The 14,969-nt window shown below is 44.8% G+C and overlaps 1 protein-coding gene and 1 long non-coding RNA gene across 3 annotated transcripts in view; both read left to right on the forward strand.

Annotated features, from left to right (window-relative positions):
- DPH1 (diphthamide biosynthesis 1) overlaps nt 1–14,969 on the forward strand; it is a 187,314-nt gene that overhangs the window by 30,499 nt on the left and 141,846 nt on the right. The window lies entirely within an intron of this gene.
- Nucleotides 5,676–14,252, forward strand: LOC117349345. Its single transcript, XR_004537136.1, has 2 exons — nt 5,676–5,972; nt 13,070–14,252. It is a non-coding gene; the product is annotated as an uncharacterized LOC117349345 (long non-coding RNA).

The following is a 14,969-nucleotide window of genomic DNA, read 5'->3' on the forward strand; positions in this document are numbered from 1 at the left end:
ATATGCAGTACATACAGATATGGAATGAACTACCTCCTCAAATTAGATCATGTTTATCTTTTCAGATCTTTTGCAAAACCTTAAAAACCACTATGTTTCATCGTTTTTTAAGCTATAGCTCCAATGAATGTCAAATGTGTCTTTCTTTGTGATCTAATTATGTAAACCGAATCGAGCTCCTATTTTTAGGAGATGATTCAGTATATAAGACTAAGGACTCCTTTTATGAAGGTGCGCTAGCATTTTTAGTGCACGCACCGGATTAGCGCGTGCTATAGCGCGCACTAGCCGAAAAACTACCGCCTGCTTAAGAGGAGGCAGTAGCGGCTAGTGCACGCGGCATTTTAATGTGCACTATTCCGCGTGTTAAGGCCCTAACGTGCCTTCGTAAAAGGAGCCCTAAGAGATAAGTTTATCGTATCTAATTTAAACAGAGTTTTGGGGGGGGTTTTTTCCTGTGCGGCAAGACACAGAATAGACAAATTAGGCAAGACAGAAAAGGCGAATAAGAGTATTTGTAGTGCATATGGCAAAGGATTCCAAGCGATAGGCTTTATACCCCTGGTCCGTGAATTGATTGCAGAAGGATTTCATGTATCATATATACTTGAATTTAAGATGATCCGAATATAACTCGAGGTATCCTTTTCCCCCCCAAAGGAGGAAAAAAGATTGACTTGAATATAAGGGTGGGTGGGTTAATAGTCATGTGCTCTGCCCTGCCAGGCTCTGCACCCAGCTCCCCTCCCTGCCTTTCCAGGCTCTGCATCCTGTCCCAACTCCCTGCTCTATACCCTGTCCCCCCCCCTCTCTCCTGATGTCCTGCAGGCCTCCACAGAGCCTGCTCTATGACCTGGTGGTCCAGTGGTAGGCTAGGACAGAAGCGATCCCATCTCCTGTTCCGGCTGACTCTGACAATTTTTTACCTCCCTTCCATCTCCCCCCACAATCCTTTTTGAATCCCTGGTGCTCCAGTGGTGAGCTTTCTGCACTCCTGCCCCACAAAGGCTCTCCCTGAATGGCTGCTTCCTTGATTTCTCACGGGCCAGCGATATACTGGGCAGGAGCAAGCTTTCCTTGCTCCTGCCTAGCCCTGAGCCACTCCCTGAATGGCTGCCATGAATTCTCACAAGTCCTACAAGAATTGGTGGCTGCCATTCAGCAAGTGGCTCGGCGCCGGGCAGGAACGCAAAAAGTTAACTCCTGCTCCATACACCGCTGGACCGTAAGAACTTGCAGCAGCCAATCAGAAGGGCTCATCATGGGGCAGGAGCATGGAAAGCTTGCTTCTGCCTGGTACACCGCTGGACTACCAGGGATTCAAAAAGGTAGGTGGGGAGAGGCAGGAGGGAGGTTAAAAAAATTGTCAGAGTCGGTTTGGACAGGGTAGGTTTTTAAAACAGGGGGGGGGGGGGTGTTCCAAAATTGTACCTTCGCTCCATAAGACTCACCGAGATTTCCACCCACTTGTCTTATGGAGCGAAAAATACGGTAGGTGTTTTGAAGCATGCAGTTTGTTCTACCATTTGACTTCCTAATAATTATCGTCCTACAGTTACAGTTATTTTATTTGATATACCGCCATTTTTAACAAAAAAAAGTCAAATCCTACCAATTATAGAACCACGGTTCAAAGACTTTTGGATATTTGAGCCATAGAGCCCGTTCCTAAAAAATAATCCAGCTCAGGCTGATACTCCATATACTTTATAATGCCCAAGAAAGGCTCGGACAACTGGAGACCTATCCTATCCTTGAAATCCTTAAATGTGGCACTGCGGGTGCCTCGCTTCAAAATGGAGATCATTGGCTCAGTCATTGTGGCAGTGGCTGCAGGGGAATTTTTAGGCCTCTATCAAGTCCAGGTAGGCTATTCCAATATTCCTGGACCACATCCAAGTGCTAGGGACAGTGTCAGCGACCATAGAAGTGGTTCCTTGGGCAAAGGCTTATATGTGTCCACTCCAGGACTCTCTCCTGTCCCATTGGTCTCCCCAAAAGGATTCTTTCCAGCTGATGCTTCCCTGGACGGCAGAAGTGTGGAACAGTCTGTGCTGGTGGCTCCAGAGGGACTCATTGTCCAAGGAAATGTTACTTCACATCTCCTCATTGGTGGTGTTGATGACTGATGCCAGCTTGTATGGCTGGGGGGGGGGGGGGGGGGCTAATGTGGTGGACATCCGGTACAGGGCTGCTGGACTCACTCACAGAGAAAATGGTCCAAAAATTGATTGGCTAGCATTGCAAACAATGGAGAAATCCCTGGAAGACAAGGCAGTCAGGGTTTTCTCAGATAATGCCTCCACAGTGGCCTATATCAACTGATAAGGGGGCACCAGAAGTGCTCAACGGCGACTAGAGGTCCAGTTCTTTTTCCAGTGGGCAGAGGCTCATCTGTAGGCTCTCTCCGCAGCACATGTAGCAGGAGTAGAGAATGTACAGGCTGACTACCTCAGCCCTCAGACGTTAGACTTAGGAGAATGGCCATTAACCGGAAGGGCATTTGACCTTATTGTTCAACATTGGGATCAACCGATGATGGACATGATGGCATCAGCTGAAAACAAGAAGGTAGATCGCTTCTACTGGCAAAGATTCGAACCCGGAAGTTCAAGGTTGATGCATTAGTAGAACCATGGCTGTAGAAAGGTCTGTTTTATGTGTTTTTCCTCTGTGGCCCATGGTAGGCTGGATCATTCGCAGAGGGGTGAACCATCCAGGGTTAGTAGTACTAGTGGCTCCAGATTAGCCACATTGTCTGTGGTATGCAGATCTAGTTAATCTCCAAAGAGACAGAAACATAAAGCTGCCAGTACATGTAGAATCTATTCAGGGACTAGTTCCCAAGGAGAATCCAGAATGCTTTGGGCTTATGGCATGGCTCTTGAACGTATAGCCTTAGCATTTAAGGGATACTAGGAAGTAGTCATTTCTACTCGGAACTAAGAAGCCTACAAAAGTTGTGGCTTATGCGAAGGCCTGGAAGACCTTTCAGTGCTGGTGCACCAAGGATAATGTGGAGCCCTTTAAAGTTCCAATTTTGGTGATCCTGCCATTCTTAAAAGCAGTACTAGAAAACGGTCTGGTGGTGGGATCACTTAAAGTACAAGTGGAAGGTCTTACATGCTCTTGAGCCTGAGTAGAAATTAATTCTTTGGCTTTGCACCCAGACCTGTCCAGATTAATGTTCTATTTTAATATTTGTCATTGCATTATGTTCAACTGGGTTTGTTCCCATTAATATAAATATATTGCTATCTGCCACAAACTCGTAAGGGCTTTGGAAGAATATGAGTCGGAATGTAATGTAAATTTTTGAAGGGAGTGCTCAGGTTACGCCAACCTGTATATAAACCTTTCCCATTGTGGAATCTTAACATTGTTCTGAAGGGACTTAGTAAGGCTCGGTATGAGCCTCTTCAACAGGCATTGCTGATTGTTTCTGTGAGAAGGGTCTTGGAGTTACAAGCACACTCATGCAGAGAACCATTCCTCAGGATCACAGAAGTGAGGATTTCCCTGCTTTCAGTCCCTTCTTTCCTACCAAAGGTTGTTACAGCCTTCCATGTCAACTAGGAGGTTCATTTACCTGTGTTTCAGTCTATGGGTTTGATGAAGCAGGATAAGCTATTGCAGGTGCTAGATGTCAGAAGAACTTTGCTCCGCTATTTGGAAAAGACCAATGATTTTTTTGTCTCTTAGACCATCTTTTTATTCTAACTAGTCTGACTACAAGACATTTCCAAGGGGAGATATGATAGAGATGTTGAAATACCCACGTGGTGTAAATGCGCATGAGTCACGTCTTTCAATTGAAAGGAAACTCTGGAATGAGAGGGCATAGGATGACTTTAAGAGGTGATTGGCTCCAGAGTAATCAAAGGAAATACTTTTTTACAGAAAGGATGGTAGATGCATGGAACAGTCTTCCAGAAGAAGTGGTGGAGACAGAGAGTGAATTCAAGAAGGTGTGGGATAAGCAAGTGGGATCTCTTGGAGAAAGAAAGAGATAATGCTTACTGTGGATGGGCAGACTAGATAGGCCATTTGGCTTTTATCTGCCATCATGTTTATATTTTAGATGGATCTGTATGGCAATTTCTTTGGCGTACATTGGCTGTGGCAAACAGCTGCTGATCTCGCTGATAGCACACACTACTAGAGGTGTAGCCTCTTTATGAGCAGAGTCTTGGGCAGTTTCGCCTGAGGATATATGGTCTACTCGTCATACCTTTATGAAGCTTTACAGAGTGGACGTAGTGGCTTTTGAGGATGCCATGTTTGGGTCCTTGGTTTTACAGGCAGGCTCATCTGTCTCACCTTAGATGTAAGATACTGCGTTGTACATCACCTATCGTCCAGAATCCTTTGCAGTACAAGGGAAGATTTTTTTTTTTTGCCTCAATTTTCTTTGTAGTAGAAGGGCAAAAGAGTCCGGGTACCCCGCCCCGTTGGTTACTTAACATACTTACTTCCTTGGACAAATTTTGTTGGTCTGGAAATGGAGATCTATTCCAGCCAGTTGGATGAGAATGTACTGGATCATAACAACAAAAAAGAATAGAAGTGATTGAAATTGATAAGTGTTTAAGAGCTCCAGATCTGTTAGTGTTGATTGCACACAGAGGTGGATTGTTAGTTCCATCTTGAGTTTTACTGTTTGGGTTAACATTGTTCAATTTATTTGTTACAGCCCAGAACAGAAATGTATTGTTGGGGAGGTTTCCCCATTTCCCTCCTTCTGATTTCTTATATTATAGTGGTAATTGACTGCTTTGGTACAAGCTGAAGATGGCAGTACAGCCCACTGGGGAAGGAGATGGAGTCAAAAGATGTAGATGACATCCTTCTGCAATCAATTTGTGACCAGGGGTATAAAGTCTGTCATCCAGAATTTATTGCTCTTCTATTACAAAGAAAATTATTGAGGTAAGAACCTAATGTTCCTTTTGGGAGAAGTAGATTTTATGGTTTAAAAAAGATGGAGTTTAGAGACTGGTACTTTTTTTATCTAATTAGATAAAGATGCAAGAAATCAGGCCTTTGCCTCACTAAAGGCCCCCCTTTATCAAGCTGCGTAAGGGTTTTTTATTGCAAGCTGCGGCGGTAAAAGCTCTGACGCTCATAGGAATTCTATGAGTGTCGGAGCTTTTACTGCCGCGGCCTGTGATTTAAAAAAAACAAACAAACCCTAATGCGGCTTGATAAAAGGGGGAGATGAGAATTTAAGAAAGCAGGTCGTAAGGAGAATTGACGAGGGCCTCTAAAGGAAAAAAAAAGGTATGTCTGATTTAACCTGGTGATTGTTTGCATAAAACTTTATTTTTATCAATGTATCATTGCTGAGTGTGAAAACATAAAACATTTTAACTATAATACAAAGACATTTGCTCCATAAACAAAAATAATAGCAAATTTTAAGAAAAACGGAGCTTTATGTAATTGGTGGCTTTAAGTGACCCCAGGATGAGCTTTGAAACATTTAAAAAATTATTTTCTGATCAAGCACAATCAAATTCATGGAAAAAACTTCAATTTGCACAGTTTTTCTAACTTTAGGTTTTTCTGGACAACCCTACCATATCCGCAGCATATCCTGGGGACAGAGTTGGGGGCAACACCAGGATTTATCCAGTTAGTGGAGATATGCTGCCTGCTAACTGAGTAAGTGCCTGCGTAAAGTTAAGACAGCAGAGGCGCTCTGTATCCGCATACAAAGATTCAACTTGTCCAAGCCATAGTACTTTCAATGATATATGGATTTGATGGTTGAACAGTGAAGTAGCAAGACGGAGAAAAATATTGCATATACCATGGACTTCTGGAAGGACAAATCAATTGATTATTGAAGGAGATCAAACCTAAGCTTTCCTTGAAAGCTCAGATAATAAGATTTCAACTTTCATACTTTGAATACATCAAGTGAAGAGAGAGATCATTAAAGAAAGAGGACGTACTTAGCAAAGTTGAAGGTCAGTGCAAAAGAGGAATACCAGCAATGCGATGGACTGATTTAACAGCAGCTATGGATACCACTTTATCAATTAGCCACCTGTCTGAAGACTGAACACAGTTCAGGGCAAATATCCACAGCATTACAGTGAATTAGCACCAATTTGACAACACTTTACAATCACCCAAGTACTGATCTGGGTATTGCTGGTACCCTGATAAGTTCCAGCAATTGCCTGCAACCCAGATATTCAATGCTGGTACCAAGATTACAGTAGAATCTCAGTTATCCGGCACCCATGGGGATTGGTGGATACTGAATAACTTTTTCTGGTTAATTGAGAGTGTGTTAGAAACCTTGTCTTAACACACTCTCAATTCCCTTCCCCCCCTCCCCCTGCCCCGAAGTGCCAGTGAGGCAGTGGTCCTGAGCGGCAAAGCCTTCCTCTCTCCCTCAAGCCCTGAAGTGGCAGAAGCAGGTAGCGGTCTTTTAGCCTCGAACCCTCTCCCTCTCTTCCTTATCTGAAGTGCAGTGGTCAGCAGGATGCAGCCTCAAAACAGGCTGCCTGTGGCCAGCCCTGGCAGGGCCTTTCATCTGATGCATTGGAAGTGATGCGTTGGAGGAAAAATGTTGCCAGGGCTGGCCACAAGCAATCTGTGCCTCCTGCTGACTGCTGTGCTTTGGGTAAGGAAGGGAGGGGGGGGGGGGGTTTGTAGCTGCTTTAGAGAGGAAGGATTTGCGACTTGGGACGCTGCCACTGGTGCTACGGGGGGCACTATCCCCCTCCCCCCCCCGGTGATTTTTTTTTATTTTGCCAGTTGTGTGAATCCCGGTTAACTGAGACTCTACTGCAGTGTATCGCAAACTATGTGCCACCCGAGATTCTGGGGGGAGAAGGAGGAGAGGCGCCAGCTGATTGCCTCCATTACATGCCTTTCGTGGCAAGAAGCACATCCTGTAGGCGTCAGCTGGTACCAGCGACTCTCCTCCTCCCCGGCACCTCTCCACACCTCTTCCCTTCTAGCATCCCCTACCGGTGGCTCATGGCCCCATCAGGAGGACCTTTGCGTGTGGACGGATGTCGATGTGGTGATGTCATGCATGCGTGTGACATCCACACACATCCGGATGCCCTTGAGCCACAGCCACCAGTTTAGTGTGCACGGCTTCGCAAAGTTTGCAAAACACTGCTCTCCTGTATATTTATTTATTTAAGTATTTATTATACCACTTATAGCCTAAGTAGTTTACATTCAGATGCTCAAGAATTACAACCAAAAGAACTGAACGCCAACAAATATCGGGCTCTTACACTATGTAATGTACCTGGGTCAATGGGGGATTAAGTGACTTGCCCAGGGTCACAAGGAGCAATATGATGTTTGAACCCACAACTTCAGGGTGCTGAAGCTGTAGCTCTAACCACTGCACCACATACTCCTCAGATTCAGCTAACCATCTCCCCCCCCCCCCTTCAATCCATTCAAAATTCTGTTGCACAACCATTTTATGTCCAAGTCGCCAGGCCCACAGCACCCCTCTCCTCAAGTCAGTTTATTGGCTCCCTATCCATTTCTGCATACTGTTCAAACTTCTGCTACTAACTTAAGTGCATTCACTCTGTGACTCCTCTATATCTTTCCTCTCTTATTTCTCCCTATACCACTCATCAGGAACTCCATCAGGCAAGCCTCTCTTATCTACACCCTTCTCCTCTACTGTGAATTCCAGATTACATCCTTCTAAATTGCTGCACCTAGAACAGACTGCCCAAGTCAATACATCAAGCTCTGTCCCTGGCAATATTTAAATCCAATCCAAAAGCCACCTTTTTGAGGCTGTGTTTAACTCTTAACCCCCACCATGCCTGAGAAACTCCCTAACCCCCTACTAGTCCTGTTGTCTGTTTGTTTAGATAAGCTCTATTGAGCAGAGACTAACATCTCTTGAATGTTTTAATATTACATTACATTAGTGACTTCTATTCTGCTTGTACCTTGCAGTTCTAAGCGGATTACAGTATAAGATAGCTGGACATTTCCAGGAAGTTACAATTTGGTGGACGTTTACAGTTCTAAGCGGATTACAGTATAATATACAGCACTATGTACGTCTAGCAGCAATATAAAAATAAGTAGTAGTAGTAATATGCTGATTGCTGACCGAAGAAAGTTGGGGGTGCATTTTTAGTATACTAGAATAATGGTTCCCAATCCTGACCTGAAGGAGTCAGGTTTTTGGGCTAGCCCTAATGAATATGAATGGGAAAGATTTTCTTATAATGGAGAATGAAAGTCATGCAAATCTGCCTCATGCATATTCACTAGGGTTATCCTGAAAACCTGACTGGCTGGTGATCCTCCAGGACAGGGTTGAGAACCATTGTACTAGAGCACATGAGGCATATTGGGTTCTGTAAAGGATGCGATTGAAGGTTCTGTCTATTGTGCATCAGACTCTATATCATAGGGCCCCAGTGTGGTTTCGAGACGTTGAAACAGTACTATCCGGCTAGAATTAAGGCCAGAAAATGCAATGAGACTGACCACTGACAGAGTAAACACTATATCATGTCGGGTGGACAATGGGGACTATATCAGTCGGGTGGACTATATCAGTCGGGTGGACAATGGGGAACCCATAGACATCATTTACCTCGATTTTCAAAAGGCTTTCGACAAGGTGCCACATGAAAGGCTGCTTAGGAAGCTGTGGAACCACGGGGTGGGAGGGGATGTGCACAGATGGATCAAGCACTGGTTGTCGGGTAGACTGCAGAGGGTCGGAGTGAAGGGCCAATATTCTGACTGGCGGGGAGTCACAAGCGGTGTGCCACAGGGATCGGTGCTGGGGCCGTTACTCTTCAACATATTTATCAATGACCTGGAAAAGGAGGCAAAGTGCGAGGTTATAAAATTTGCAGACGATACCAAACTGTGCGGCAGAGTTAGGTCCAGGGAGGAGTGTGAGGACCTGCAAAGGGACCTGGACAAGCTGGAAGACTGGGCAAACAAATGGCAAATGCGCTTTAACGTGGAAAAATGCAAGGTCATGCATATAGGGAAAAAGAACCCGTTGTTCAATTACAAATTGGGGGGGGGGGCATTGTTGGGAGACAGCAGACTTGAGAGAGACTTGGGTGTGCTGGTGGATGCATCACTGAAGCCATCTGCACAGTGCGCAGCAGCCTCGAAAAAAGCCAACAGGATGCTGGGCATCATAAAGAGGGGCATAACAACCAGGACGCGGGAAGTCATCATGCCATTGTATCGAGCGATGGTGCGTCCACATCTGGAATACTGCGTTCAGTATTGGTCGCCGCACCTCAAGAAGGACATGGCGGTACTTGAGAGAGTCCAAAGGAGAGCAACGAAACTGGTAAAAGGGCTGGAACACTGCCCATATGCCGAGAGGTTGGATAGGCTGGGGCTCTTCTCTCTGGAAAAAAGGAGGCTCAGGGGAGATATGATAGAGACCTTCAAGATCATGAGGGGCATAGAGAGGGTGGATAGGGACAGATTCTTCAGACTGAAGGGGACAACAAGTACGAGGGGGCATTCGGAGAAACTGAAGGGAGATAGGTTCAAAACAAATGCAAGGAAGTTTTTTTTCACCCAAAGGGTCGTGGACACTTGGAATGCGCTACCGGAGGAAGTGATCAGGCAGAGTACGGTCCAGGGATTCAAACAGGGATTGGACGGATTCCTGAGGGATAAAGGGATCGTGGGATACTGAGAGAGGAGCTGGGATGTAACACAAGTATAGAAAGCTAACCAGGTAATAAGTATAGAAACCCAACCAGGTCGTGCATGTGCAAGACCGGAGGGTTAGGACTTCGATGGGAAGATAGGACTTCAATGAGAAACCAAGGTGGCAAGGAAGCCCCTTCTGGTGATTCAGACAGGTCGTAACCTGTTTGGGCCGCCGCGGGAGCGGACTGCCGGGCAGGATGGACCTATGGTCTGACCCGGCGGAGGCACTGCTTATGTTCTTATGTGTGCGTATAGGGTTGTTAATGTTCTCTGTCATGGATGTCAAGCTGTGGAATGTTTTGGGTGGGCAAATGTGCTTGTTAAGCCCAGGTATGTGTTTAAAAAAATTTAGAAGACGGATTTGTATGTGTCAGCTTTTGTGTGAAATTGGGGTATTTAATGCATTCGGTTCTGGAAGAGTTGATTGCTTGATGCATGTTTAAAATTTTGTATGTCGATTGTACACTGCTTTGGTTTAAAGCAGTATATAATTTTTAAAATATAAACATTTCACTTTTTAAATAATATTAAAGGATGTAAGACAGAAGAGTTCTCTCAGGCTGGCCTTCACTATTCGTTCCCTGTGCCCTCCCACCAGTTTGTTTTCCTACTTCTCGGACTGGCTAATAGTTACCCAGAATGCCCCAGTATGGAGAGCTGTACATCAACTGGGGAAAACAGAACCCTCGTCAGTCATAAGCTGACTGGAGCAGATTTCACACTCATGCCAGCAAATATTAGATGTTTAAAATGGTTGAAGACCCGGTCTATAAAATTAAGTTTTAGTTTAATTGAAAAAACTTTGCTTACCTTTTGTTTAAATGTTTAATGTTTATTATCCCTGCTGCAGACAGGAATAATTGGGACGGCGTGACCAGTGGCATTTCACAGTGATGAGAGAGCCCTGGTTACCACCTGTCGCTGATGAATAGTTTGGGAGAATTAGCCGTGACAGCACCGCTTGAGCAGTACATCAAAAGATGACAGGAATAGGTGGTTGCTTGCACACACATAGTAACATAGTAGATGACAGCAGGTAAAGACCCGAATGGTCCATCCAGTCTGCCCAACCTGATTCAATTTTTTAAAAATTTTATTTTTTTTCTTAGCTATTTCTGGGCAAGAATCCAAAGCTCTGCCCGGTACTGTGCTTGGGTTCCAACTGCTGAAGTCTCTGTCAAAGCGCACTCCATCCTATCTACACCCTCCCAGCCATTGAAACCCTCCCCAGTCCATCCCTAACCAAAAGGCCATACTGTGCAAGTATGCCCAGTACCAGCCTTAGTTCTTCAATATTTACTATTATTTTCTGATTGATTTCTTTTTCTTTCTCCTTGAGTTCTCGCTTTTCTTCCTATGTATCGGTCCTTTTTATACATAGACCACTGTCCTGCTGGTGGTTCTTTCTTCCTGCACAAGCAGTTCTCTGCCTTTTGTTTCCTCTTAACCAGGGCATTGCCCTTGAGAGGGTGAATCCTAAGCCATGTTGGCATTTCCCCACAGCTACCATAAAATAGCAACTGGATGCTTAGCATAGAGCCTGGGGAATTTAAGACACTTTCAGAATTGATCCTTGCAAATCCGCATTAATTAGTGCTAATAGGGTTCAGTTATTATCTACTTCATGAAATAGCTCTTGGGCTTATAGTGTGGAAGGGAAGAAGTTCTCTTAACACATCTGCCAGGCATTTGCAGGAGAAAAGAAGTCTGGTCTTGGCATGGGGGGGGGAGTTGCTGTGTATTTGAATCCTTGCATGGCGTGAGGAATAGGGAAGAGACTGCTGTCAGGACTCTGGCCCAGATGCTCTAAAATCACCGTTAAAATCCTGTGAATCACTATGGGGCCGGTACATGTCCGATTTGAAAATGGCGATTGATGTTCAAACAATTTTGCATGTAAATGACTTTTGCAGAAGTCCGCTGTAATCCCATCTGATCATTTGTTGGAAAAGCGACTGACAACATGTGCAGAGCTGGCAGGGGAAGCCTGAACAGCTGAGTGGCAAGGGAAGCCCTGATGCAGCCTCCTTCCACTTAGTTGTTTGGGGCAGGAAGACTTTTTATTTTTTATTTTTAAATGGGCACAGATATTGCGCATGTGTAACACGCACAATATCTGTCCCCCATTAAAAAAAAATTGTGCCGCCCCCCCCTCCTCTGACAACAGTCCCCGAACTTTAAAAAAAAAAAATTGACAGGAGGGAAGTGCACTCTCCTGCCTTGATCCCCGGCCCCCACTGTGAAAATCAGCAGGAGGGATGCCCACTCCCTCCTGCCTCAGCCACCTAGTTCTCCCAGACCCAACACCCCCACCCCTCCGGTACCTTATTCACATTACAGCAGGAGAGATGCCCACTCCCTCCTGCCAGCAGGCCTGCCTCTTCAAAATGGCGAGACTTCCCCTTCCTAGTGCATCCTAGGTTTCACTGGAAGGGGCCCATGACTGGTTCAGATACCAACGGCCTCTCCTATGGGAGTTGCCTTGGGCGCCAGGACCAATTAGAACCTTGGAGAGTGGGCATCCCTTCCTGCAGTCATCTGAATAAGGAATGGGGGATCATGGAGTTTGGGGGGGTACTGTGTAGGCTGAGGCAAGAGGGAGTAGGCATTTCTCCTGTTGATCCTTGCAGGGGGAGTGGCTGAGACAGGAGGGTGTGAGCTTCCCTCTTGCCAATGTTTTTATTTGTTTGTTTAAAGTTTGGGGGCCGTGAGGGGGGGGAGCACACCTTTTTTTAATGGGGACAGATATTATGCCCATTAAACAAAAAAAAAAAAAAGTTGGCTTTTTAAAGGCTACTTGCACCTTCAGGCCTGTTGGAGATTTTGGAGTGTTAAAAACCATTGCTTCATTTTGTGCAGCCTCCTTCCACGATCAGAGTGCTCATTTTAATATTGATGAGCTCCTTGTAATATATTTACATATGATTACCGGAGACTGCTACAAACCACAGAAAAGACCACAATTTGCCATTTTAGGCATTGATAAGTATGATACTTTGTCACTAAACCAGTTCAAACTGGTTTAGCGACGATTGTTAAATGCACGGTGATTTTTATGTATCTGGCCCTCTGTGTACACACAGGTTAGGACAAAAAAGTTAGTCAGTGTAGATTTTCCTTTTTTTTAACAATTTTTATCATTATTGAGGTAAACAAAGCCAAAAGAACTCGCACCAACAAATATCCAATTCAATAAAACGACAAAGTTGTACCTGAACTCTTTGTTACAAGGTCTAAAATATACAGTCTGGTACACTTTCTCCCCCCCCCTCACTCCCCCTCTCGCCCATCTCCCTAGAGAGGTATGTTTTTCCTCTCAAACAAGAATATTAAGTTGATGCTTTGGATTGTTCTTTTCATGTAGGTTTCCCAGATCTTCTGAAAAACTGGTATTCAATTCCTGGAACGTGCAGTCAGCATAGATATGCGAAATATGAAGTCCACTTAACACCAGCAATTGTTGATGAGTTGGTGTCTGAGCCTGTTTCCACTGAGCAGCCAATAACGGCCAACTTCACTGTAACTATATGGAACAATAACCTTGAGTGTTTGCCAGGAAGTTTTTGTCAAATGGATATGGAGCATAGCACACCCCATGGATTTCTGTAAGGTCTTGTAGTATAGATAGATTTTCAAAAAGCATTTGACAGAGCTCTTTGTTGAGATACTTCTTAAGAAATTTTTAAAAAGTTGTAGGGTAGGTGGCCATGCCTTATTATAGACTGGTGACTGCTTAAAAGATAGGGGGAAAATTACAACAAAATGGTCGTTTTTTTCCAGTGGAGAGAGGTGTATAAAGGTGTGCTCCAAGGATCTCTGTTGGGGGCCAGAGTTTAATGAATCAGATAAAAGGAGCATTAAGCGAGGTGATGAAATTTGTAGATGACACATTATCCAGTGTAGTTGTGAGACTAAAACTGGGCATCCAAATGGTAGATGAAATTAATATGAACAAGTGCAAAATGATGCACATAAGGAATACTGAGCCCGAGAACGGGTCTCGACAGATGACTTTAACAATGGGCTGGAAGGCCCAGGTTGGTCGACCATTGAGACCTTTCTAGAAAAGTCCTGGGAGTGGAGTTTGGTAGATTAGTGGCAGGGAGCTATAGGAATCATGGCTTCCCACTTGGAAAACATCAGTTTGGGCAAGGGCCGAAGAGTAAGGAGTTATGGGAGTGAGTATAAAGATTGTTGCTTCCGAGGTAGAGGACCTTGGCCTGTTCCTTGGAGGCGGCTTTCCGTACCTCCCTCCCTAAAAAGGTTGGTCATGGTGTAAGGAAGCTTAAGATTGTCACAGTGATGGCTACTGGATATTGGGCTCATCAGAAGTTGAGCAGCTAATTGACTGTAAGCTCACAGAGTGAACGCAGTTTGGGTCAGGTGACCTGGAAATGGGGCATGGAGGTCCATGCCACCCTAGACCCTAGCTGATATGGCAGGGTCAGGGGACTATACATGTTGATAGCTCGGGAGGAGATGTTTTTGTTAATTGTTTGCACAATTGTGTTTTCCAATAAACAGAGCTGTGGCCTGGTTTTATTCCATCAGAAAGTGTCTTATGGTCTGATTTACTGTAATCAATATGTTTAAAGGTATACCAATGCTTTTTCTGAAATGGGTGTGAGGATGGAATGATAAGAAAGAGATGGTGGGATGGGGTTGGGCCCAGCTGGGCCATTCCAGATCCAGGTGTTAATAGTCTTAACTATGTAGACACAACAGTAGGTTACATAGTAGGAATTAGGATTTCCAATCAATAATAGCACATGAATTGTCATAGAATCCTTTGACTAAGTTTATTTATGTGTTTATGATGACAAGAAAGAGAGGAAGCCAAAGTACATGCCAACACACAGGAAATAAAAAGCACAAAGGGCCTTCAAGTCAGGGAAAACAAGCTCAGTTTATTTTGGCTCAACACAGGTCATGTTTTGGTGTATCTGCCTGTGTCAAAGGTCTAGATAAAATAAATGTACATGTAAAAAACAGGCCTTGGGGCCCCTTCCACTGCATTCCAAGATGCATTGGGAGGGGGAAGGCCTGTCATTCACAGCATGTGGCCCTGTAGGCAGGAGAGTGTGGGCTTCCCTCCTGCCGATCTGTCTTCGGCAGGTATGGGGGAGTCTGGGGATGTGGGAGGGGGATTGGCAGATTGTTATGGAACAGAGAAGGAAAAGTGCATGCTTGAATCCTTGCCAACCAAAAGATCTTAACAATGTTGGGGGATGGAGGGGATGTTAGGGAGGGGGGTCCAGCAATGT

The sequence above is a fragment of the Geotrypetes seraphini genome, chromosome 15 (genome assembly GCF_902459505.1).
Source record: "Geotrypetes seraphini chromosome 15, aGeoSer1.1, whole genome shotgun sequence".
Lineage (NCBI taxonomy): Eukaryota > Metazoa > Chordata > Amphibia > Gymnophiona > Dermophiidae > Geotrypetes > Geotrypetes seraphini.